This window comes from Marmota monax, unplaced genomic scaffold (assembly GCF_021218885.2).
Source record: "Marmota monax isolate L192 unplaced genomic scaffold, Marmota_monax_Labrador192_F-V1.1 WCK01_AAM20220418_F8-fsc00099, whole genome shotgun sequence".
Taxonomy (NCBI): Eukaryota; Metazoa; Chordata; class Mammalia; order Rodentia; family Sciuridae; genus Marmota; species Marmota monax.
Window position 1 is genome coordinate 4,014,056 of NW_026692126.1, and position 24,274 is coordinate 4,038,329.

Here is a 24,274-nt window from a genome sequence, read left to right on the forward strand (position 1 = left end):
CTGATCACGAGACTGTCCATTCTAGAACCCAAGCCAGGCAATGTTAAGTTGGTTGTTTTGTTCTTTTTTTTTTTTATTGTACAGGGATTGAACTCTGTGGGGCTTAACCACTGAGGCACATCCTGAACCCTTCTTACTTTGTATTTTGAGGCAGGGTTTCACAAAGTTGCCGAGGCTGGTTTGAACTCACAATCCTCTTGCCTCAGCCTCCAGAGTCATTGGGAAAACAGGGGTGCACCACCATACCTGACTGGTTGTTTAGATTGAACTTGTAGCTATATGTTTTTTTTTTTCAGAGAACCAAATATTGAGTATCAATTCAATTGACAAAGATTATGACAATGCCTTAAAAACAACTTCATTAATAATAATAATGATGATTGCAGAAGCTGTCACTATGTGTTGGGTGCTGTCCTAAGGGCTTTCCATGTATCATTTCATCTAATCCTCCCTCCGGCCAGGTATAAAAGATATTGTTATCATTGTAAATTTACAGGCAAGGACACAGAGGCAGAGAGGCTAAGTAACTATCCCAGGTCATACAGCTAGTAAATAATACATTTAGGATTTGAAGTTAATTTTATCCAACCCCAAATCCAATTTTTAAAAATATCTTTAAAAAAATATGTCATATGATATTTTTCTTTTACATTGTAAGATTTGTCCATATAATCATGCTTTCCTTAACAGGTACTTACTTTTAGGGGACAATCTTCATTAAGTTCTTATTTAATACTATCCCAGTCCTCCCCCAAGTACAATTAATTTCCATATTCACCAAAGAATCTTTAAAAACCTTGACCCACAGACTAAAGGCAGAAAAGAATGATGGAATTGAAGACATTCCACTGTTGGGTGGCAGGGTACTTGCTTTTTCCAGGGATTGTGTGGCAGACAGCTCTCGGGGCCTGTGATTAAACTCTCCCAATGACAGTGCTCAAGCTTAGCGTCTTCCCATGGCCTCTCATTGCTCCTCAGAAACCGAGACTTAACAAGGGCAGGGACCGGTTGCTTCAGTGATGTGGTGTCCCCTTCTCTTCTCTGTCCTCCTCTGGGCCAGCCACTGTCCTCCTTTCCCCCTACTTCAGGGACATTACCCTCTCAGATTCTCAAATACCCTGTGCCCTTCTGACCTATGTGAAAAGTGGCAGGGTTTGTAGTGATGTATTTGTGTTGCTGGTTGCTGTCTCCCTGCCCAGACTGTAACCTTCATTAGGGCAGTGATGGTGGTGTCTTTTTTATTCACCACTTCCAGAAGTGTCTGATACTCAGTGGGCACTAGAGAATGATGTCAGATGAAGAATGATCCAGATCACATGATCTAGACAGGGATGTTTCCCTGATTTATTCACTTATTTATATAAAATCATGTAAAAGTAAAATGCCTACTTGAGAAAGTAGCTTAATCATTGGGGCTTGGTGGCACAGGTCTGTAATCCCAGCAAGTGAGCAGGCGGAGACAGAAGGATTCCAAGTTCGAGGCCAGCCTCAACAACTTACTGAGGCCCTAAGAAACTTTGCAAGGCCCTGTCTCAAAATAAATAAATAAATAAATAAATAAATAAATAAAATAAGAAGAGCAGGGGATGTGGCTCAGCGGTAGAACCCTTACCTAGCATGTGTGGTAAAGCCCTGTGTTCCGTCCCCCATACCACAAGAAAAGGAAAGAAAAAGAAAACGAAAGAAATCAACACTATTAAGAACATTTAAATGATTGAAGTAGGACTATAGGCAAGACAGGGCTGCTACCCTGACAAAGCCGCTGTCCCCTGGACAGTCAGTACACAGTGACACAAGGACATTGGTCTGTGTTCTGTGCTATCAGGAGAGGTTAATGACCTGGGCACTCTGAAGCCACAGCAAGTAACATGACACCAAAAACCTGCTCTAAGAGCTCCCAGAGGAGAGTGGGCCTTGGGGGCAAATGTCAAGATGGACTTGGGTCGGAGGCAGGAGGACAGGTGCATGTGGGTGGTGACGAATGGGTGCTGTTTGCTAAGTCAGCAAGGAGGGCGCCTGGCCTCTCCTGGCCCTCCCGCCCCCAGAGGGCCGATCTTCTGCTTTGTCTCAGGTGCAAATAAGCTCTAGAGAGTTTTCAACACCTACCGTCTCTTGCAAGTTTCCCACTTTCAACTTTTGCCACTAAATCTCAGCTTTAATGAGAAGCAGCTTTCGGTGTTTCAGCAATAGTTCTGGAGCCTCCCCGGATGGTTGTCAGGTTTGTGGGTTTTATTTTTGTGTGTGGAATTGGAAAATTCCCCTGTGAGACTGGGGAAAAGCATTAATGTCGCTACGGAGATGGGCTCTCAGTCCAACCTATAGGATCGGGCAAGCTTTTGAAAGCGAAGCCCATCAGAGAGGTGAGGGTCAGGTGGGTAATTTCGCCGGTCGCTCTGGTCGGACATTGGTCTTTGTTCTGTACTATTAGGAGAGGGTAACGGCCTGGGCACGATGAGGCTGCAGCAAGTAGCATGACCCATAAAACACATTTACGACACCTACGGTGGCAGACCTTGCTGCTGCTTGAGGGATCTGGGAACAGAAGTAGTTTTGTGCTATATCTGCGGGCTACCGCTGCAGGTTCCCAAAGGGCTATTGGTGTTGTTAAAGAGATCTCCTTCTGTCCAAAGGCCAATTTGCAAGCCTTTCTCCTTCTGCATCTCTTTCTCATTTATCCATCCCGCTCTCATTTATCTTCTCTTCTCCAAAGATGAGAAATAACCATAGTTGAATGTACTCGCTCTTTCTCTTTTTTGCCCACCTAAACCAAATCTCTCTTGTCCATGACCGTCAGTAATTTGGGGGAGAACTGAGCTGAATTTTATTTTGCATTTCAATGTTTTTCTTATTGGGGAATATTGTGCATGATATATAAGCATGGCGACATGCACCGATACACTTGATAACTAGGGAAGATGTGCTTAGGAAGCAGGGAAGCATTTCAATTTATATCAGCATCTTGCCCCTCGTTCACATTCCTGCTTTTTAGGAAAAAGAGCCCCTTGATTGCCAAAGACCTGGGCAGCTTCATTTGCCCAGACAAGAGGCCCTCCTGCCTCTCAGAGGGACATCCACTTTACCTCCCACCTCCAGTTTTCATGTCTCTGAATTCCCCAAATCTTTTGGACTCATATTTAATAGACCTGTGTTTGTGTAAATCAATGCCTATAAACCGCTCACTTGAGAACAGGGAGCTGGTATTTTTTATGACTCAGGGGACAGTAAAAGCAACCTCCACATAGGGAAGCCACAAGTTTTGTGATTGAGTTATTAAGTTCTTGTTAGGTCCATCCCAGGCCTGACCTACTGCCCATCTCCTGTAGCTTGTAATTTCTCTAGTAGGAAAGGAGCTAAAAGACAAACCAGCTTCACCTGGGAACAGCCTGGAATCATAAGTATAGTGGTGGTTTGGGAAGTTATTTCGTTTTGAGCTTCCTGTGAGAGCAAAAATGGGAAGTATCCAGAGTGGGATGAATTAAATCACTTCTACTCAAATTTGCCTTTTGCTCTATCAGTGTATTTATTAATAGTTCTTGGTTCCTATAATTGTTTCTTAATATATTCTTCTGTATCAGGCGGTACTAAACAATGGCCTGCAGAACAAATCTGGCCCACTGTTTATTTTGCATGGATCAAAAGCTAAGAATGTTTTTTTTTTTTTACATTTTTTTTAATATTTATTTTTTTAGTTTTAGGTGGACACAATATCTTTATTTTACATTTATGTGGTGCTGAGGATCGAACCAGTGCCTTGTGCATGCTAGGTGAGCACTCTACCACTCAGCTACAACCCCAGCCCTTTTTTTACATTTTTAAATGGCTGAAAAACATTGTCAGAACAATATGTCATGATGTGACATTCAAATGTTAATGTCCATAAATAAAGTTTTATTGGAACACAGCTACCCTTATTCACTTACGTAGTGTCTATGACTGCTTTTATGCCACAATTGCAGAGCTGAGTGGTGGCCATGGGGAACACAGAGCTTGCCAACCTGAAATTCTTACCACCTGGAGCTTCGTGGAGAAAGCTTGTAGATCTTATTCCAAAAAACCCAAAATGGTGTCTCTTTGTTCAGAAATGACTACTCGGAATTCAAGTCCCCAGATATGTAATTCTTTCATTTTTGGGGACTGCCATTCCTAATGGTTCCCTCTGGTGAGGTCCTATCTCATTTTATTCCAAGGGATTATTCAGCTAGGTGCTTGCCCCTTTGAAGGATGCTATTCAGGAAGCCTTTTTTTGGTACCTGTTATTTCAACTCTTCATTTGAGGAAACTAAGCCAGTGTTTCTCACTCCAAGTTGTACTTTATCCAGGGGAGATTTTAAAGCTCCCCAAGTCCAGGCCTCACCCCAGACCCAGTAAGTCAAAATTTCTGGGGGTGTGGTCTAGGAATCAATAGTCTCTCAAGTTTCTCAGGTGATTCCAGTGTGTGGTCAAGGTTGACTACTGCTGTGAAATTTCAGCTTTCGCAGGGGCTCCTCTGCTGTTTAGAAATTAAGAATTTTAATTTCAGCCGTCCGTTCCACTGGAAATTCAATTATTTGTACACACATTTGTTGAATGCCTACAAAATATGAATTGCTGTGGAAACCAAATCTCAAAAAGAAACAGCTTTCTAGCCTCTAATTTAGTAAGGCAGATCAACAAAACAAATGGATTGAATGTCCCCAACTTTTCCTGTACAGACTAGAATCTAAGTCCTCATTTCAGGGAACTAGTTAAATGTGCACAATTAGGTATGTAGGTACGTGGAGCCCCAAAACGTTAATAAACACAGCACTAGCTTTAGATCCATCTCATGGCTATTCTGGAAATGGCTACATTTCTATTAACGTACAGCTGGGTCAGAAGGAGCCTTCGGTGTTACCTTCAGAAGTATCACTATCCCAGCATAGAGCCTCAGCCCCTCCACAGCTAACTACCCTGAGAAGGCCATTTTAGACTCATTTGTCACTTGTGTAGAAATAATATTGACATCACAAGGTTTTTGGAAAGACTGAATGAGTTGACGCTGTCTTATGACTGTAGAGTTCTATTCTCTGATATGACACATTTTCATTGGGGTTAGTGGAAGACACGAATAAACAAGGAAAGAAGTAAAATGAATGGCTGCTCATGGTGGAAAGTGTCATAAAGAAAAAGAAAGCAGTGCAGGATCCAGAGTGCCTGGGAGAGTGGGGCTGGGGGCATTGTTTCAAATACGGTGGTCAGAGAAGACTGAGAAGACCCAGAAGTAGGAGTCATCTTTAGAATATAGATGGTGCATGATAGGATTCCCAGGAAGATGCTAGAACAGGCAATGACTGAATCCATCTGTTTCCCTCTTTTCACTCCAAAATTATAAAGCCACTAATTTGAACTGGGTGGAACTTTGAAATATCTTCAGATGACCCATGACCCAAGAGAATCACGAGAAATGACTCCCTGCTTTTTGGACACTCAGTGGTGTACCTTAGGCCAGGTGCCTTAAACATAGGCAGTTTCCTACCTATGTCCTGTAGAGATGCTAAATACCTCTGAACCAATGTGCAATAAACTTGATTAGGGACCCCTTAAAACTCCCCTACAGAGAATAGTTCAAGGACCAAAGAATTCACAGAATTGGCTAATGAGCATATAGAAAAAGCTCGCCTCTACTAGTGACCAGAGAAAGACAAATTAGAATATATAACATTTTCTACCTTCTGGACTGGGCACCTGGCACTGTCATGAACTGGTACTGAGGCACCTGGCACTGTCATGAACTGGTACATGAACTGATCTCTGCTTTTTGGAGGGCAATTTGTCAGTACCCACCAAAATATAAACCGCAAGAAAATTTAAACCCACAAATTCCATTTTTAGGAATCCCTTCTCTAGGAATAATCACACCCAAGTATGAAGGAACATGCATGTATTAGTTACTTATTATTAAAATAATTAAAAGGGGGAATAGAGAATCAAGTGCACACGTACTTGAAAAACATTTGTCAAAAGAATGCATGGGTAAATGAATACACGCAGGCAATTATAAATGAGGTAGGTCTATATGCACAAGGAGGAAACCATGACTGCTGGCCAATCAGAAAGAGCATGAGAGAACACTAGTAATATAGACAGCATAAAGTATACTCACAAGTATTTTAGGAAAGGTTTGGAAAGCTGCTAATCAGCCTACATGAGTCTTACTGTTTTAACAGCAAAGAGATTTTATTATAGTTTTTTTTTTTTCATACATTGCAGAATGGAAGACCAAGAAGAAAGTGAGGGAAGAGTTTTGCTTTTCATTTTATTTTATTGGGGCTTCAGGGGGTATCAGTGATTGAAGTCAGGGATACTTGACCACTGAGCCACACTCCCAGCCCTATTTTGTATTTTATTTAGAGACAGGGTCTCACTGAGTTGCTTAGCACCTCACTTTTGCTGAGGCTGGCTTTGAACTTGCAATCCTCCTGCCTCAGCCTCCCAAGCTGTTGGGATTACAGGTGTGCTCCACCAAACCCATCTTGCTTTTCATTTCATGTTTCAATACTGATAGAAATGTTTTCAACTGTGACATACTACTTAGGAAAGTTTTAAAAATTAAAAGGATTGACTGCATTTCTTAAGAGGCCTTTTTGAAATACAGCATTTTAACTGGGTGGAGCACTGCCTTCCACCTTAGCAGTCACTTCCTAACTAGAAGAAAGGAAAAGTGTCTTCGCAGTGCCAGGCACATGACATATGTCTTGCTAGATGGGGAAATGGAAGTTTCTAGAACAAGTCACACAGCTGCATGTCACAAACCTGTCTGGTTTCAAAGACTATTTGAGCCCTCTGGTTGCTGACCAGTGGCCACAGAGGAGGTCAAGTCCTTAGCACTTTGACCATCAGGCAGAAATGAGGACCTGAAATTTCTATTGGGGCACTCTCAATCACTCAGGAACACTGTTGGAGGCAGAGACATAGGGGAAAATGTTATCTTTTTTACAATTTTCCAACAACCAATTTATGTGCAATTAAAAATGAAGATAAGGCTGTAGAAATCTCTGACTCATATTTGAACACTAGAGGCCCAGGTACACATGCTAATAAAAGAGCCCAGCATTTACCCAGTTACATTCAGCCACTGAGCCACTGAAATGGGAAAACGTTCCTGTGCTTGTTCTCATGTACAATCAATTCTGATTTATGAAAAACTTCCTTCTAGAAGATGGATCGTCATACTTCTCAAGGTCCCACAGGTAACATTTCTTGTGGAATCAAGCACCAGGACAAAGTTGGTTTCCCCAGGTAACTGCTGCACTGTCCTTTCAAATATCCAGACCCTCATAACCTAAATAACCCTTTGTGACTCCGTTGGTTAGGAAGCCCCAGAGCAAACCCAAAACTCTATTATATCCGTTGGCCCTTAGAGGTAGCAGATCTGTCAACTCTGGATATTCTCTCCCCAGATTGTCTAAATTTGCTTCAGTTTCACTGCCATGTCTTTTGTGCATAGAATCACAGTTGAAGCTCACAATGTCCTGCAGGGATTTCCATGGTCTGGCCTGTGACCACTAGCTGTATGTCTCATTATTCACTCCATTCAGTGACAAACCCTCCCCAGTCGAGGACTGCTTCAGGCCTCTGCAGCAGCTACACCTGCTCCTGGACTTTCCTTTCAGGTTTTGCTTGGCTTCCCTGCACCCCTCAGCCTAGGCAGAAATTCGAGAGCTTTCTCTGACCTCTTCCCACCCAGCACTACCCTCACCAGGGTTTATTTCCTTTTTAAATTTTTGCGGTGCTGGGGATTGAACCCAGGGCCTTGTGCATGCAAGGCAAACACTCTACCAACTGAGCTATATCCCCAACTCTTCCTTCAGAGCACTTGTTTGCTGCCTGTATTGAACATGTTTACTTCCTGATTGTTTCTCCTCATTGCAAGAGTCCAGGACTTGGTCAGTCCTACCTCTTACGTTACCAGGGGCCTGGACAAGGCATGAGGTAGGAGGTCTCAGTCTATTCGGGCTGTTATAACAGAATAGCATAGACTAAGTGGCTTGAACAACAAGCATCTATTTCTCATAGCTCTACAGTGTGGGGAATGCAAGATTAAGGAGCTGGCAGATTTGGTGTCTGGTGAGGATCTGTTTCCTCTTTCAAAGATGGTACCCTCCTGATGTGTTTTTACGTGGTGAAGGGGTGAGCTAGCTGTCCGGCTTCTCTTTCATAAGGGTATGAATCCCATTTGTGAGAGCTGCACCCCCAGGACCTACTCACCACCTGAAGTTCCCACTTCTTGGTGCCATCACCTGGTGGTGGGGTGGGGGGCAGTTAGGATTTCAGCACATGAACCTAGAAGTTCACTACAGCATAAATATTTGTTTGGTGGTTAATGCATACATTTGTTTTAGGCTTCTTCAAATTCTTTTCTGCTTCTATAGCGAAATAAGTTATAGATATTTGAATTAATATAAATATAAAATGTAATTGTGAACTAGGGAGCATTTCCCACCATTCACCTGTGGAATACACACCCACGAATTTTTTCTTAATATTTATTTATTTATTTTTAGTTGTAGTTGGACATAATACCTTTATTTTAATTATTCTATATGTGGTACTGAGAATCGAGTCCAGGGCCTCACACGTACTAGGCAAGCACTCTCCCACTGAGCCACCACCCCAGCCCACACACCCAAGAATTTAGCTCAGTGCTCCAATCATGGCAATCACAGGGCTCTGGCAGCGGAGAAACCGCGTCATAGAATTCTTAGAGGCCACTCATCAGATCGTATCGCTTTAGTCTTCCTTTCATGAATTTGTAGCGTAGGCTCATTGGACAGGGGCTAAATGCTCCCTCTCAGCCCTTAGTCTGCACCAGCTTCTCCTTTCTCTGGAGCATTAGGCCTCACAACAGGCTCACCCCTGTATATTTTCTGTTGGCTTCTCTTTCACATGTATGGATCTCATCTCAAGGAGATGGCCAAGTCCAGGAGAGCAGAGAGACTGTTGAGAGCCACAGCCCAGTCAGAATGATGCCTGGCATTTGCCAGAGGGAATGGTTGTCAGGTGACGCCAGCGAACCATTGAGATGATTTGAGTTAAGCTGTATATAATTGCTGTGATGCTGGATTGATTGTATTGTATATTTGACCTTCACTGTCGGGCAATAGGGCGGCTCTTGCTGCCTCTGGCCCGCTACTTTGGAGTTCCCGTGAGTTCTCGCGGGGGTTCGGGAAGATTGGACGGAGCCAGGTGGAGGGAGTGTGTTCCCGTGTGGTGTGTGCAGTGCCGGTGAGAGTTGGGGAATAGAGTTGCTGTTTGAATCTACAAGGCTTTGTGGCGGCTCAGTTATTTGTGCCCAGCCAGACTGCGGCAAGAGACCTCAGGTTTTCTCTTACATGCTTTTTCTCTCATTGTCTGGGATCCAGTGCAGTATAGACAGGAAGTAAGCATCTTACATGGATTGGCCCATTCACCCATGTGCCAATCAGTCACATCATCATTAGAAAACAGTGTATTTAATATTTTATTAAAGTTGTACCTGGGTGATGTGTCATTTTGTAATGTACCAGATGAAGCCATGGAGCACATGGTCAAGGATAGAATTGTCCTAGTTGTTCTGAAGGAGACTGAATGAATAGGACAGTCCCTGCCTAAAAAGAGCTTGTGTTCTCATTTGAGAAATTATATATATATACACAAACACACACACACACACACACACACACACACACACACACATATATATATATATATATATATAATTAACAAGGCAACATAAAAAAGGATAATAGAATCTTAGTGCTAGAAATTAGTGCTAGACTTGGTATTGGCAAGCTTTTTCTGTAAAGAGCCAGATACTATAAGTTAGGCTTTGCAGGCCACTTGGTCTTGGAGGTAGCTATTCCACCTGGGGAGCCACCAGCAGGCAGAAGGCAGCATCCTGTTCCATTCTCTGCCAGTGGCATTTCACCAAGTCCATTCAGAGAACTCAAAAAAAGCTGGGCTCCTGTGGTCAGGTAGAGCACTTAGGTAGGACTTGAACTGGCCTTGAGGGTGTGATCAGGTTTGGAAAGCAGAAAGAAGGAAAAGCAGATGTTGAAGTCAGATGACCTGAATCATAAGCAACAGAGCAAAGCTGGGTAGTTGGGGAAAATGTCGAGAAGACATCTTAGCAGGAAAAGAATTTGCATTCAGGAATAGAGAAAGAAGCAAAATTGAAAACGCTGTGGGGCCTTTTAGCTAGGTAAAACATCCTGAAGGCTAGCACATTCTGGAACTGTTGCATAGGAGATGGAGTGAAAACTAGAACTATGCTATTTCTTTGAATGGTTTTATCATAAAAATTATGCAATTTATCATTCTGTTTTGTAATGTTTGTTTTAGTAAAAGCAACAGATGTTACAAATTGCTTACCGTTGCACAAAACTAATGCCTCAGGAAAATGTGCCGTATTCATCCTGTGGTTTCTCGGACCTCCCCACACACTCCTGGAGGCCTCTTCCCATGGTTGGAGAAGGATAGCTGTAGACCAAGAGAGGCTGGGCTGCAGCAGAGATTCTTTTAAAAGGTCAGCATACTGTGCTCCCATGGCTGGGTTATATGCAAAGGAAGTAAACCCCGAGTCCAGGGGTTGGTGGGTAGAGAGGGGACTTGGAGACAACTAGAAAGCTGTTGACAAGTAAGAAGTCACATGTGTCTGTCATCCAAGGACTAGAAAGGCAGAAGACAGACCCATTCCTGAATCAAGGATGGCCGGGTCTGATAAAAAATGGTCAGGCAAGTGAGGCTTGCGCATTTCAAAATTTCAAATTTCAAATTAAGACAGAAGACTGATCATTCTTTGAGTTACAAGTTCAGAGACTATATTTTATTGGTTCTCAGATGTGTGTGTTTTTACATTTTTACATACCTAGGAGTCAGACTGGATCAATTGAATGAGGCTACAATCCAGTGGAAGGGTCAGGTTTTGCTCTAAGTGATAAACAAAATTATGAGATGTCTCACCCTAGCATTTTAGGTTTGTTGAATTATGTTATTTTGTGAGGTTTTACTTACAAATTACTAGCTAGTGATCTCTCTTTTTAGGACCATCAGGAAGGCACTAAAAGCTACCCCAAGGTGCAAGATGAGGTTAGGGGCTTTTTTAGTTCATTATGGTGATTTTTGATCCTGTGTTTAAAAAAAAAAAAAGATAGTTCTCACTGTCTCTGTGAAATATAGAGGCAGCAAAGCTAAAAACAATAACTTTTATTATTATTATTATTTTTAATGTGGTGCTGAGAATCAAGCCCAGTGCCTCACGCATGCTAGGCAAGCACTCTATCGCTGAGCCTCAGCCCCAGCAGAGGCAGCATAGACTAAAGATTTTTTTTTCTAGAAATTTCTTTTTCCTCCTGTAACTGCTCAAAATAGTGCAAGTTTGTGTAATACTTGTTTTTTAACCTATGGCCCAGAAGAAGCTCCCTGACATACAAAATGTAAATAAATCGAGTCACACCTTCCATGACCTTTAGAGAAGATGTGGATTTTGTCAAAATAGCTATTGATTTTTTTCTTTAGACAATGTGCTCACTTATTTGTGGCAATTATTTCATGGTTAACATTAGCTTTGGAGATATCTGAGCAAAACATTAAATGGTTTGCAACATTCTAAAATTTTGGAAGGTGCCCTTCCTCTGGGAGATGAATCCATGTGTGAGTCACTGTCACCTTGCCTCAGCCCAGGCTTGTGGATAGGAGCTCTAGGGGCTGTGGGATGAAACGCTGCCCTTGTAGCACATTTCTTCCTTTCCTTCTAGTCAGCACTGTCTCCCTTTCCTGTTTCCCTGCTGGGAAAAAAGGACGGATTAATTCATTTACACATAAATAAAAGTCAGATAAAATTACTTTTGTTTCTACCCTCAGAAACTTATGCATTTGTGAGCTCCAGCCTTGAGTCAAATTGTATAATTTCAAGATGGGCACAGTGGTGCATGCGTGTAATCCCAGTGGCTCAGGAGGCTGAGACAGGAGGATCGTGAATTCAAAGGCAGCCTCAGGAACAGCGAGGTGCTAAGCAACTCAGTGAGACCCTGTCTCTAAATAAAATACAAAATAGGGCTGGGGATGTGGCTCGGTGGTCAAGTGCCCCTGAGTTCAATCCCTGGTATCCCCCCAAAAAAGTATAATTTCAGGAAATTGAATTTACATTTTATAACAAATATGCTACAAAATGTCATCTATTTATAGAAATAATAATAGTCATAATAATAATACTTCTTTGGGTGATTGCAAGGATCAAATAAGCTGATTTCTTTCTTTCTTTCTTTCTTTTTTTTTTAATTTTAGTGTCTGGCACACAGTTTACACTCCATAAATGGTAACTGTTATCACTAATGCTGCATGGGCTATTGCTTAGTGGATCTTCTATCAGCACATTTCCCTCCCCAGCTGCATAACTGCGGTGTGATGTTGTAGGCAATGAACTTCAATAGCTACAGATTTTATAATAATTATTATTATTATTATTTTAGTACTAGGGATTAAACCCAGGACCTCATACATGCTAGGCAAGCACTCTACCACTGAACTACCTTCCCATCCCTTTTTAAATTTTATTTTGCGATGGGGTCTTGCTAAGTTGCCCAGGCTGGCCTGGAAATTGCAATCCTCCTGCCTCGGCCTCCTGAGTTGCTGGAGTTCCAGGCATGCACTGCTGTGCCTGGCTGAGTACATTTTTCACCTGGAAAATATACATATTTCCTCACTGTGGTCAAGGTCAACTTGCCAAAAATAAGGGGCAACTAGTAGTAAGTCTCACTGAGTAACAGTAAGTTTCAAGTGCCAAGTCCTCATTCAAATTTTATTGTGAAGGAGATTTAGGGACGGTCTGCTCATCTGGTATTCTTCTTTCCTCAAATCAATAGTAAATGTAATTATTATCTTTATATTAATAAAATATTTTTTAATATCTTTAATAAAACAAATTCTTTAATACACCGAGGAGATGTCCTTCTTGGGACGGGGTTTTAAGGAGCGTCCAGGCTGACAGGCAGGTTCTGAGAAGTGGAGTGAGGTTGGTTGGGCCCTTCTGGGATTGGGACTGATTAATGGTGTTGTGATAAGCAGGGAAGCAGATCAGTGGCAGCTCCTGCTCCCAGCTGTCACAGCTGTGCCTTTTCACTCCGGGAGCCCCATCATGCTCCCAGGCAGCCTTTGAAGCACCTCCTTTCTTGTGGAATTTCTATGAAGTATTTGCTCAGATGCTGAGATGCCATAGAAGCAACTGGCTCAGAGAATCCGGTCAGATGCACATATGTGTTGTGGTTCTAAGGGTTACTTCAGCAATCCTCCTGCCTGCCTTCGCTGGGAGTGAAGAGGGAGGGGCACTTGTGCTCTGACTATGGAGAGTGAGCAAGCTAGCCATGTTGCAAAGCCAAGTGCATCCTCAGTAGGGAATCTCATTCCTTGTTTCATTTCTTTCTTTTCTCTTTTTTTTTTATGGTACCAGGGATTGAACCCAAAGGCAGTTAACCACTGAGCCACATCCCCAGCCCTTTTACGTTTTGAGACAGGATCTCCCTAAGTTGCTTAGGGCCTCACTAAGTTGCTGAGGCTGGCTTTGAACTTGTGATCCTCCTGCTTCAGCCTCCTGAGATGCTGGGATTACAGGTGTGTGCCACACTGCCCGGCTCCTTGTTTCTTTTTATAAAATGCTTTATAAGGCGATTGACAGATGAGCCATACTTGCATTTTGGAGGCTCCCACGTAGAGCGTGGGAACAAGTGTGACTTTGAATTGACTCATCCATTGCAGCAATGTTGCATCATTGCCACACGAAACAAGGTGTCCTATTACACCGCAGTATGCACCCAGATCACCTTCAGCACAGGCAAGCACAGGCCTTCAGTGGCACATGACCTTTTCCAATAGTTTCAGAAGGATCTTCCATTCCCTTGTGAATGATGACTTTGGCTGACAGAGGGAGACGTCTGAGGCAAGTCCCGGAGGAGAGGGTGGGGTTTCAATGTCACTAAAGACACCAGCAATTCCTGGTATGTTTATCATGTTGCCTGAGCAAATAGGGCTGTTACCATTTTCTATGTGACCAAACTGACGCTCACAGACGTTGATAAATGACAAGCAAGAAACAAAACTTGGGCCCAACCCTTTTGAGTCCTCATGCTGAGATCTTCCTCTGGCATCAGATCAACACACTGTTCTTTTTTTTTTTTTTGGAGGGGACAGGGGACAGCTCATAACCTGTAAGGTCTCCTCTAGCTCTTGTGCTCTGTGAATCTATAATCCTGAAATATAAACATTGGCCTTTCAGATCCGCTGACATTTCAGTTAGCATAATTTCAAAGGCTGTATCCTGAAAAGTTTTATTCTGAGAAGTGAGTCATACGTTTGAAGTCAGAAGCAGAATGGGATTTATTATCATTGTTGTTGTTGTTGTTGTTTGTTACTTTGGTACTGGGGATTGATCCCAGGGATGCTCTACCACTGAGCTACATCCCTAGTTCTTTTATTTATTTTTTGTTCAAATTAGTTATACATGACAGTAGAATGCATTTTGACATATCAGACATAAATGGAGTATAATTTTTCATTCTTCTGCTTGTACATGATGTAGAATCACACCAGTCATGTAATCACATATACATATAGGGTAATACAGTCTCATTCATTCTACTATCCTTCCTTCCCTACTACCCCCTCCCTTTCTTTCATTCCTCTCTGTCTAATCCCAAAGTACCTCTACCCAATTTGCCCCCATCTTATTGTGATTAGCATCCACATATCAGAGAAAACATCTGGCCTTTGTTCTTTGGGATTGGCTTATTTTGCTTAGCATGATATTCTCCAGTTCTATCCATTTACCTGCAAATGCCATAATTTCATTCTTCTTTATGGCTGAGTAATATTGCATTTGTGTATGTGTGTGTGTGTGTGTGTGTGTATATATATATATATATATATATATATATATATATATATATATATATATCATCACATATTCTTTATTCATTCATCTGTTGAAGGGCACCTAGGTTGTTTTCATAGTATAGCTATTGTGAATTGAGCTGCTATAAACATGGATGTGGCTGCAGTACTGTAGTAAGCTGATTTTAAGTCCTTTGGGTATAAACCAAGGAGTGGGTAGCTGGGTCAAATGGTGGTTCCAGTCCAAGTTTTCTGGGGAATCTCTATACTGCTTTCCATAGTCGTTGCACTACCAGCAATGTGTAAGTGTGTCTTTCACCCACAGCCTCGCCAACATTTATCGTTGCTTGTGTTCTTGATAATTGCCATTTTGACTGGAGTGAGATGAAATCTTAGTGTAGTTTTGATTTGCTTTTCTAATTGCTAGAGATGTTGAACATTTTGTCATAAATTTGTTGATTGACTGTATTTTTCTTCTGTGAAGTGCCTGTTCAGTTCCTTAGCCCATTTATTGATTGGATTATTTGTGTCCTCAGTCCTTTTTATTTTACTTTGAAACAGGGTATCTCTAGATTGCCGAAGCTGGCCTGAAACTTGTGATCTTCTTGCTGTGGTCTCCCAGATGGCTGGGATTACAGGTGAGCACTACCACATCTGACTAGTCAGCATTATTTTTACTACATCTAAATAGGTCTTAATAAGTATTACCCAAGTTAATAATGGGAATAATGCAAAAGACATTTGAGTAACTTTAAAGTATGTTTCAGAGAGACTATAATAGTTTCAGAGAGATGAACAAAGTTTAAAATCCGAACATTTTAAAAGAAACTCTTGTTAAGTTCAGTTGCATGTTAGTAAATGGGACAAGCTTCCTCTCACTCCTGAGGCTCCTCCATAGGAAACCAACAGGTAATTTTTCTGAGTGACACTGGGGGACCCATAAACCAACTCCTTCACGAAAACAAGATTACAGAAGAGTATGTTCCGTGGGAGAACGTTAATTTTTAAATTAACATTTTTTCCCTACTTCTGAACAAGCCATAAATTTTTTTCTTCATTTTTTAAAACATGAACTGCCTAGCACCGAAAGCCACGTGACAGAAGAGCTTTTGTCTTAAACCCCTACTATTTATTTATTTTGCCATTATCTGACATGTCAGCAGTGTCTCGTAATGCCTTGTGTCACACAAAAGCAAACACAGTCATGTTACATTAATGACTGAGCTGAGATCATATATCTGACTGGCTATAATTCAATGCCCCCTTGCTATAAAAAACATGACCCTAAATCCTAACCAGCTTTGGAATAAAAGGCCCCACAATTATGATATGGTAACAAAGTTCATGTTATATACAATTTGATTGTTTCAATGCTCTTTGCCCATCCATTTCCATCTTACCTGCTGTTTATACGTGATAGTAAAAAGCCAAACGGAAAATCCACTCCTGGGTACTTGAGTCATAATCTCCATTTACCCAACATGTTCAGCAGGATAAAACTCAATATGGAGGAAACCTCCTTATAATCCTGGTGTTTGAAGTTAGGACTAAACCCACCTGCAATGTAATTGTAATCACAGATCTTTTCCATATGTATTCATGTTTCCCAAATGTGGTCCGGGAAACAACCTAAATCTAAACACATGGTTAGTCACCCCAATACCACATGATTTTTTTGAGCTGGACTAGTCTTTATCAGATACAGGTTATCGACAAGCACTAACTCCCTGGAGGAGAAACCAACCTTCTCTTTGGTTTGTTATCTAAAGGGTTCTTAACGGTTTTTAGTCAGAGAAGTGACACATGCCTAATATATCAGGCAAAGTAGCACTAGAAGAGACCCACCTAACTTTGTCTTCTTGGCAGAGGGTGGCCATCCTAAGAGCTCTGATATGCACTTTTGTCCTTTCTGAGAGTCTTGCAGGGTTATTTTTTTTTGGAGTCTAGATAGGGAAAGCTTCATTTCCTTCAGTGCCAGTAGATTTTATTCTTTTCAACAAGTGTGGGGAGGAAAGTGTTGATGCTTATTAATCTGTTTCTTGTCTTACAAAAGGTGCTTACACATGATTGGTGGCAAAACTGTGGATCTGACAGCTCTCGATGTAATCTACGTGGCAGGACGAGATTGTTACACTGAACAGGTCTGTTTGGAGTTGTTATTCTTTGTAATTACCTTCATTAAGTGAAAGCATGTGTCAATCAGCTCTGAACTTTAAATGTACCAGTAATTTGTGAGAAAAATGCACTTCTATTTCCTACAGGCACATGTGTGCTTGAAGATGGGTGTATATGTAGGTATACACACTATATTTGAAAGGTGTTTCTGTAATTTTCTGAATATGTAATTTCCCCCTGGTTTGCATTTGATCTTTCTTTTATTTTTTTTTGGGGGGGGGTGCAGGGGTTGGGGATTGAACACCAGGACATTTTACCCTGAGCTATATTTCTAGTTCTTTTTGTATTTTACTTTGAGACAGGTTCTCATGAGTTTCTGAGGGCCTGGCTAAGTTGCTGAGGCTGGCCTCAAATCTTGCCTCATCCTCCCAAGTTGCTGGAATTACAGGTGCGTGCCTCTGAACCTGGCTGCATTTGATCTTTTTTTTAAAAAAAAGCAGTGCTGGGAGCCAGACATTACATGCTCCTATAATCCCAGCAACTCGGGAGGCTGAGGCAGGAGAATTGAAAATTCACAACTAGCCTCAGCGAATGAGCAAGGCCCTAAGCAACTCGTGAGACCCTGTCTCAAAATAAAAAACAAAAAGGGCTGGGGATTTAGCTCAGTGGTTAAACACCCCTGGGTTCAATCCCTGGTACCAAATAAATAAAAAACCAAAAAACAGTGCTGGGGATGGAACCCAAGACCTCTCACATGCTAGGCAAGTGCTCATTCACTGAGCTACATCCCTAGCCTGCATTTGATACCATTCAATATAAATAAAGTATACAATTCCAGAGAATGGTATTGACAGAGTAAGTTTAATAAATAGCATATTTATGCACCAGTGTGAATATCTATTTTTAAAATAAAGAACACTCTTCCCTGAATTTCTGCCAAGTATCTATTCACATGAATTTTAACTGCCACTGCTTATTAGAGATATAAATTTGAGACCACATTTGCTGTGTTGCTCTACACATATTGTACACTCACTGTGGTATCAGAACTTTCTAGATTGCACCAGACTCACCTGGATCAGGAAACTGCAGCCAAAATAAAAATCACTCCACAAAAGTGTCCTGAACTATAAAAAAGACTTAAGAAGCATGGTGCCTTTGGGTGACCATCACAGACAGTACCCTTCTCTCCCCTGGTGTCTCGGATGCCACCCTACGTTTTTCATTCATTCATTCATTCATTCATTCATCCAACAGACATTTATGGAGAAACTGCAGTGTGCCCAGCTCTGCGGGGGAATTTGAAGAAACCTATACAATGGTCAAAGAGGATCTAGGAAAGGACAGAGGAGAAAAGCTGCAGAATTCGCCACATTGCAGTGTCCTGGCCTGGCCTTTCCAGGCTGGGCATTATGCAAATCCCTTTCCTGCTTCCTGCTTGAGGTCCCGTACCTCCACCAGGGGGTGTTAGGGGACAGAAAGAAAAGATGAAGGCGACTCCTTCCTCAGCAACTGCCTCCCTCCCTGGGCTGGGACGGCTGGTGAAAACAAGGTTCTCCAATGATGCTATCTGTTGGCTTCAGCTTTGCAGCTTACCCTCGGCACAGGAGCCAGAAGGATCTTTGTGGACTATCATTCCGCCACCCCAAAACCTTCCGGCAGTTTCCTGGCACCCAAAGTGCAAGAGGAGACCCAGTTGCCTGATTTGCCCTCTTGCTTCCTTAGTTCCTGCCCCTCAGCCCATCTCTCAGGACCCCCGACCTTTACAGTGGCCATTCCTTGTATCTGGAGCCTCCCAGGTCTCCTCCTTTGAGTCTTTGTCAAATGTCACCTGCTCTAAGAGATCCCACCCCCTGCAAGCCCTGGCCTCAGCCACCTCCCCAGTTTTTAAACAGTGCTTTGGACTTTCTAGCGTTCTCTTCAGCTTATTTACTGTCTTTCTCCCCTCACAAGGAGGTAAGTTCGATGAGGTCAAGGGTTTTTATTTGTTTTATTGACTGATGTAACCCCAGTTCCTATATGACATATATTTTGAATATATGAGTATTTCTTCAAAAGACTTGTGAGTCTCTGTGACCAAGTACAATAAGGTTGGGGTTTTTTGGTATGAAAAAGTCCATCATTTGAAGCTTGCTATCTCTGCTGGAAACATCTGAGTGAGCATTGTGAGTAAATACCTGCAAAGGACTAAGAATGGTGCCCAGAGCCAGGTCCTCTGGCAAGACCGCGCAGGAGGTGCGGGTTAGCATGTGCCCGCTCAGCCCACTTGAGTCCCTGCTCCGTCTTTCCCAGGTGAGTGACCTTGGGAAATTACCTAATCTCCAGGTGTTCTCACTCCATAAAGTGAAGGCATGGTAACAGGGGGCCTGGAAGGGCTATGGTGAAGCTTCTCTGACGTCATCATATATAAGGCACTTAGAAGAGATGCTGGTCCCACCAAACCTCTCAGAGGGGTTGGGGGAGGCCGGCAGAGTCTGACAAAGGAGAAACTTGTGAAGAAACTGAGGGCTTCCCTCCCAAACTCTCAGTTCCAGGAGTAGTCTAGGAGCAGTAACTGATCATGGAGCTTCTGGAACAGTTGAGAAAACTTGACTCTGGGGAGCTGACCTGGAAGAGAGGTCCCCAGAGGGTAGGACGACAGTGGGGTTTTTAGAAGGAGAGATCCTGAAAAGCTTTGGAAATTGATTTGAAAGCAGGGAAGTGGGGGTGGGGGTTTCTGGGGAGGTTCCACAGAGTCTCCTGCAGCCCTGGTGTGGGGACAGGTACATAGGGCTGGATCTTTGAGTTAGGATGTCATTTAGGGATGGGCACAGTGGCACATGCCTGTAATCCCAGCAGCTCAGGAGGCTGAAGCAGGGGGATCGTGAGTTCAAGGCCAACCTCAGCAACCTAGTGAGGCTAAGCAATTCAGCAAAACCCTGTCTCTAAATACAAAAAAGCACTGAAGATGTGGCTCAGTGATCAAGTGCCCCTGGGTTCAATCCCTGGTACCAAAAAAAAAAAAAAAAAAAGTCATTTGGGACTGGTATTGACCTTTACCTCAGAGCAGGGTCTTTAAACTACAAAACCCTGATCTCCATAAGAGGGACTAAAAGTTCCACAGATGCTGGGAAGGGTGGGCTGTAACTATTAGTGAGACAAGTATGGACAACGATGAGTTATTGAGAAGAGTCATTATTAAATGGGAGAAAGAGAAAGATGGTAAAGAATTTAGAAGATTCCCAAACAGTGCACACAGGGGTCATTGCACACTTCCTAATGAAGGAAAACACTTTTGGAGATGATAGGTCATTGCTGTTCGTGTTACCTGCTGACTGCTGTCACTGTCACATTCCAGCCAGTACATGGTATTAAGGTCTGCATGACTCTTTTTAATACCATCATTTCAGCAGCCGTAGTCTTCTGCTATTGAAATACACATTTTATTTTTAACAGCTTTATTGAGACGCAGTGCACATACCATAAAATTCACCAAAGGGCAATTCAGTAGTTTCTAATGTATTTCAATTGTGTACCCAATATCAAAATTTAAAAAAGATTTTTTTATTGCCCCAAAAGAACTATACCCCTTTGCAGTCACTCTTCATTTGTCCTTCCTCACCCCAGTCCCTGGCAAATTTTATTTCTGTTTCTATAGATTTGCCTATTCTGCACATTTTTTTTAAGTTTTTTTTTTTAAATTTTTTTTTTTAAGGGGAGAGAGAGAGAGAATTTATTTTTAATATTTATTTTTTAGTTCTCAGCAGACACAACATCTTTTGTTTGTATGTGGTGCTGAGGATCGAACCCGGGCCCACGCATGCCAGGCGAGCGCGCTACCGCTTGAGCCATATCCCCAGCCCTATTCTGCACATTTTTTATAAATGGAATCATACAATATGTCAGCTTTCATGACTGACTCCTTTCATGGGGCATTATGTTGATAAGATTCCTCCAAGTTGTAGCATGTAGCAGCACTTCATTTCTTTTCATGGATGAGTAATACTCCATTGTATAGATATACCACATTTTGTTTATCCATTCATCAATTGATGGACATTTGGATCATTTCTACTTTTTTGGTATTATAAATAATGCTACTGTGCATTTTAGTGTTCTTTTGTGTGGCAGATGTGTATGTGTGTGTGTGTGTGTGTGTGTAATTTCTCTTGGGTGAAACGTATCCGAGCAGCTACTGACAGCCCGGAGTTTCACCTTTTGGGAACTGCCCTCTGTTGACCACAGCAATGAAACACAGGTTTTTACAGAAATTTAAAAGCAAAAATGCTGTAGCCTTTTGACAAGTTCTACTATTAATCCAGACTTCTCCCAAGAGAGGATCTCTGCAGCTCAGAGCCTCCAGGGTGGACAGCCTGCCTATGCACCTACGGCAGGTGTCACAAGGCCTGAGGGAAGGGAGTGGAGGGGACAACCTGGGTAGGGAGAAGAGAAGGAACAGAAGAGAGAGAGAGAGAGAGAGGAAGTGGAAATGGACCACTACACTAGGGGGAACTAGAGGGCTCAGCTGCCTTTTGGCATGTCTAGGCCTAACTTTTATTAATATGTTTGTTATACAAGTTTTCTGAGTACTTCTATCAAATGCTTAAAAGGCAAGGGGGTGGGCAGGCACAGTGGTACATGCCTGTAATATCAGTGGCTCAGAAGGCTGAGGCAGGAGGAACACAAGTTCAAGGCCAGTCTTAGCAACATAGCAAGGCCCTAGGCAACTTAGCAAGACCCAGTCTCAAAATTAAACATGAGGGGCTGGGGCTGGGGCTCAGTAGCAGAGCACTTGCCTAGCATGTGTGAGGCCCTGGGTTCATCCTCAGCACCACACAGAAATAAATAAATAAAATATAGTTTAAAAAATTAAACATAAAAAGGGCTGAGGATGTGGCTCAGTGGTTAAGCACCCTTGGGTTTAATCTTTGGTACCAAAAAAAAAAAAAAAAAAAGCAAGGGGTGTGATGTCTAATCCCCATGTAGAGGGATTCAGGGTGGAACATATGTCATCATCTGCAGTCTGTTTTGTTTTTTAATTGCTTTTATTTTTTAAATACATGACAGTGGAATGCATCACAATTCTTATTACACATATAGAACACATTTTTCATATCTCTGGTTATATATAAAGTATATTCACCAATTCATGTCTTCGTACATGTGCTTCGGATAATGATGTCCCTCACATTCCACCATCATTGCTCACTCCCTGCCTTCTCCCCACCTCCCACCCCTGCAGAGTGTTTTTACAGCTCATTTCACACACATGCAGCAGAGCTTCTCCACTCTGATGCACATGAGCATCACCTGGGAGTTTTACTGTGTGTGTATGTGTGTGTGTGTGTGTGTGTGTGTGTGTGTGTGTTGTTCTGCAGATGGAACCCAGGGCCTTCTGCATGCCAGGCAAGCCCTCCATCACTGAGCTACATCCCTAACCACCTGGGAGCTTTTCAAAACTATCTATGTCAGGCCTCTGGCCGGAGAGTCTGATCAAATTGTTCTGCTGTAGGGCATAAGGGCTGCTAAATTTTAAAGTGTCTTTAGGGAAACTTTCAATACATAGCCAGGGTTAAAAACCACTTATATAGACAGGTGGTTTTTATATTCTAACAAACATTCTTTTTATTTATTTATTTTTGGGTACATTCCCAGCCCCTTTTTAATATTTTATTTAGATACAGGGTCTTGCTGAGTTGCTTAATGTCTTACTAGGTTGCTGAGGCTGGGTGGGACTTGTGATCCTCCTGCCTCAGCCTCCCAAACCTCTGGGATTACAGGTATGTGCTGCCACACCCAGCACTTAAAGACAACTATTGTGATGATCTTTGGGTACATCACAGAATTTTTTCAGAAGCACTTGAGTCAAGATAGTGGCTGCTTCTATAGAGTGCCAGTGATGAGGGATTGACTGGGGTCTTACTTTGCCCCTTGGTGTGCCTTCCTAGTCAGAGCTCGCTGTGTCTTGGATCATGGAGGTCATCTGTTGGGACCCATGGAAAGCTCTAGATGAAGGGGAAGCATATCTGGTGCAGCTGAATAAACCAGGTAAATCTAAAACAAATATGGCCTCTCAGAGACCCTTGAGCCTAGGACAAGTTCCTGGTCTCCAACATGGGAGTGATCCCAGGGATAAGTACTCTGAATCCACCTTACAGTATCTATTGATCAGGCACCGTCTAGGTGGAGGACTATGGTGGGGCTGGGAGACAAGGTCTCTGGGCCTTGTGACTTCCGGTCTCCATGTACCTCTGTCTTCTTCATGCCTCTGCCCCGTCCAAATCACCACCTTCTTCAGCCTCGATGTCTGCAGCTGCCTCCTAACTGTTCTCCTTGCTTCTGTTCTCAGCCTATTCTCAAAGATAGAGAGATCTGAGAACAAAAACCATGAAGAAGAAGAAGAAGAAAAAAACCCCAATGCCACCATTCCTTTGCTCAAAGATGACTCAGAATACAATTCGAGATCCTAAAGCCTTGTAAGACCTTGTCCCTACTGCCCGGCCATTCTCTGCTCAACTACTCTATTCTTTCCAGCCTTATCTATCTTCTTGCTCATTTCTTCCTCAGGGCCTTTGCACTGATTCTTCCCCAAAGAATGCTTTTGCTTCCCCTAGATAATCAGGTGGTGCTTTTCTCTGCCCTATCCCCTTTGAGATTATGAACTTCTCTAAAGCAGATACCACACACCAGTAATCTCTGTGTCCCTTGAAACAACTAGCAAGGACAATTGCATTTAGGAGCCACTCAGTGCGATGCTTGATGGTTCAAATGGACAAAAATATAAAGAACATGACATGCTGGAAAAATCCCTGCCCAAAGTTCCCTGGAACAGGTAACTCAAAAGAGCCAGATCAGCATATCAAGTCTGATGTGGTTCTCTGGCTGCTCAGAGAGCTGCAAAGATTTTACGCTTGTGCAAGCAGATCCTCTAAAAGAAGTAATTTTCTCTTTAGGAGAGGAGCAGTACACAGGCTCAGCAGTAAATTCACTGTATTTTTTACAAGAAGATGAAAAGTGAAAATCATATGAAAAGCAGTCATCATACGCTGGCAGCCCCCATCTCCTGTGCATTAGTGGTATGGTGGCATGATTTGGCCATCATTTCTTTCTCTCTTGGTCTCTGGCTCCCTCAGCTATGGAAAATGCTTAGTGGCAGGTCCACAGGGCATGAAGTAAAGCCACAGGAGTAAAGACAGATAGATTTTGACATAATGCAGCCTTTGTTTTGTATATTTCTTCTCCATTTACATAATAGGAGGCTTTGCATTTGTAAAATAGTGCAGGTGATTGTGTGGGTGTA

General features: G+C 42.5%; 1 protein-coding gene and 1 non-coding gene across 6 annotated transcripts in view; one reads left to right on the forward strand and one right to left on the reverse strand.

Moving 5' to 3' along the window:
* Nucleotides 1–1,948: 1,948 nt before the first annotated feature.
* Znf281 (zinc finger protein 281) overlaps nt 1,949–24,274 on the forward strand; it is a 141,177-nt gene continuing 118,851 nt past the window's right edge. For 3 of the 5 annotated variants that reach the window (XR_009228780.1, XR_009228779.1, XR_009228777.1), the window contains exons 1-3: nt 1,949–2,218; nt 15,442–15,518; nt 16,934–17,021. The gene's annotated coding sequence lies outside the window, so the exon portion shown is untranslated. Of the gene's footprint in view, nt 2,219–15,441; nt 15,519–16,933; nt 17,022–18,252; nt 18,537–24,274 lie in introns of those variants that run through there. The other 2 variants (XR_006856169.2, XR_009228778.1) reach the window with 2 other exon arrangements.
* On the reverse strand, nt 7,743–7,816 carry Trnaa-ugc (transfer RNA alanine (anticodon UGC)). Its single transcript has one exon. It is a non-coding gene; the product is annotated as a tRNA-Ala (tRNA).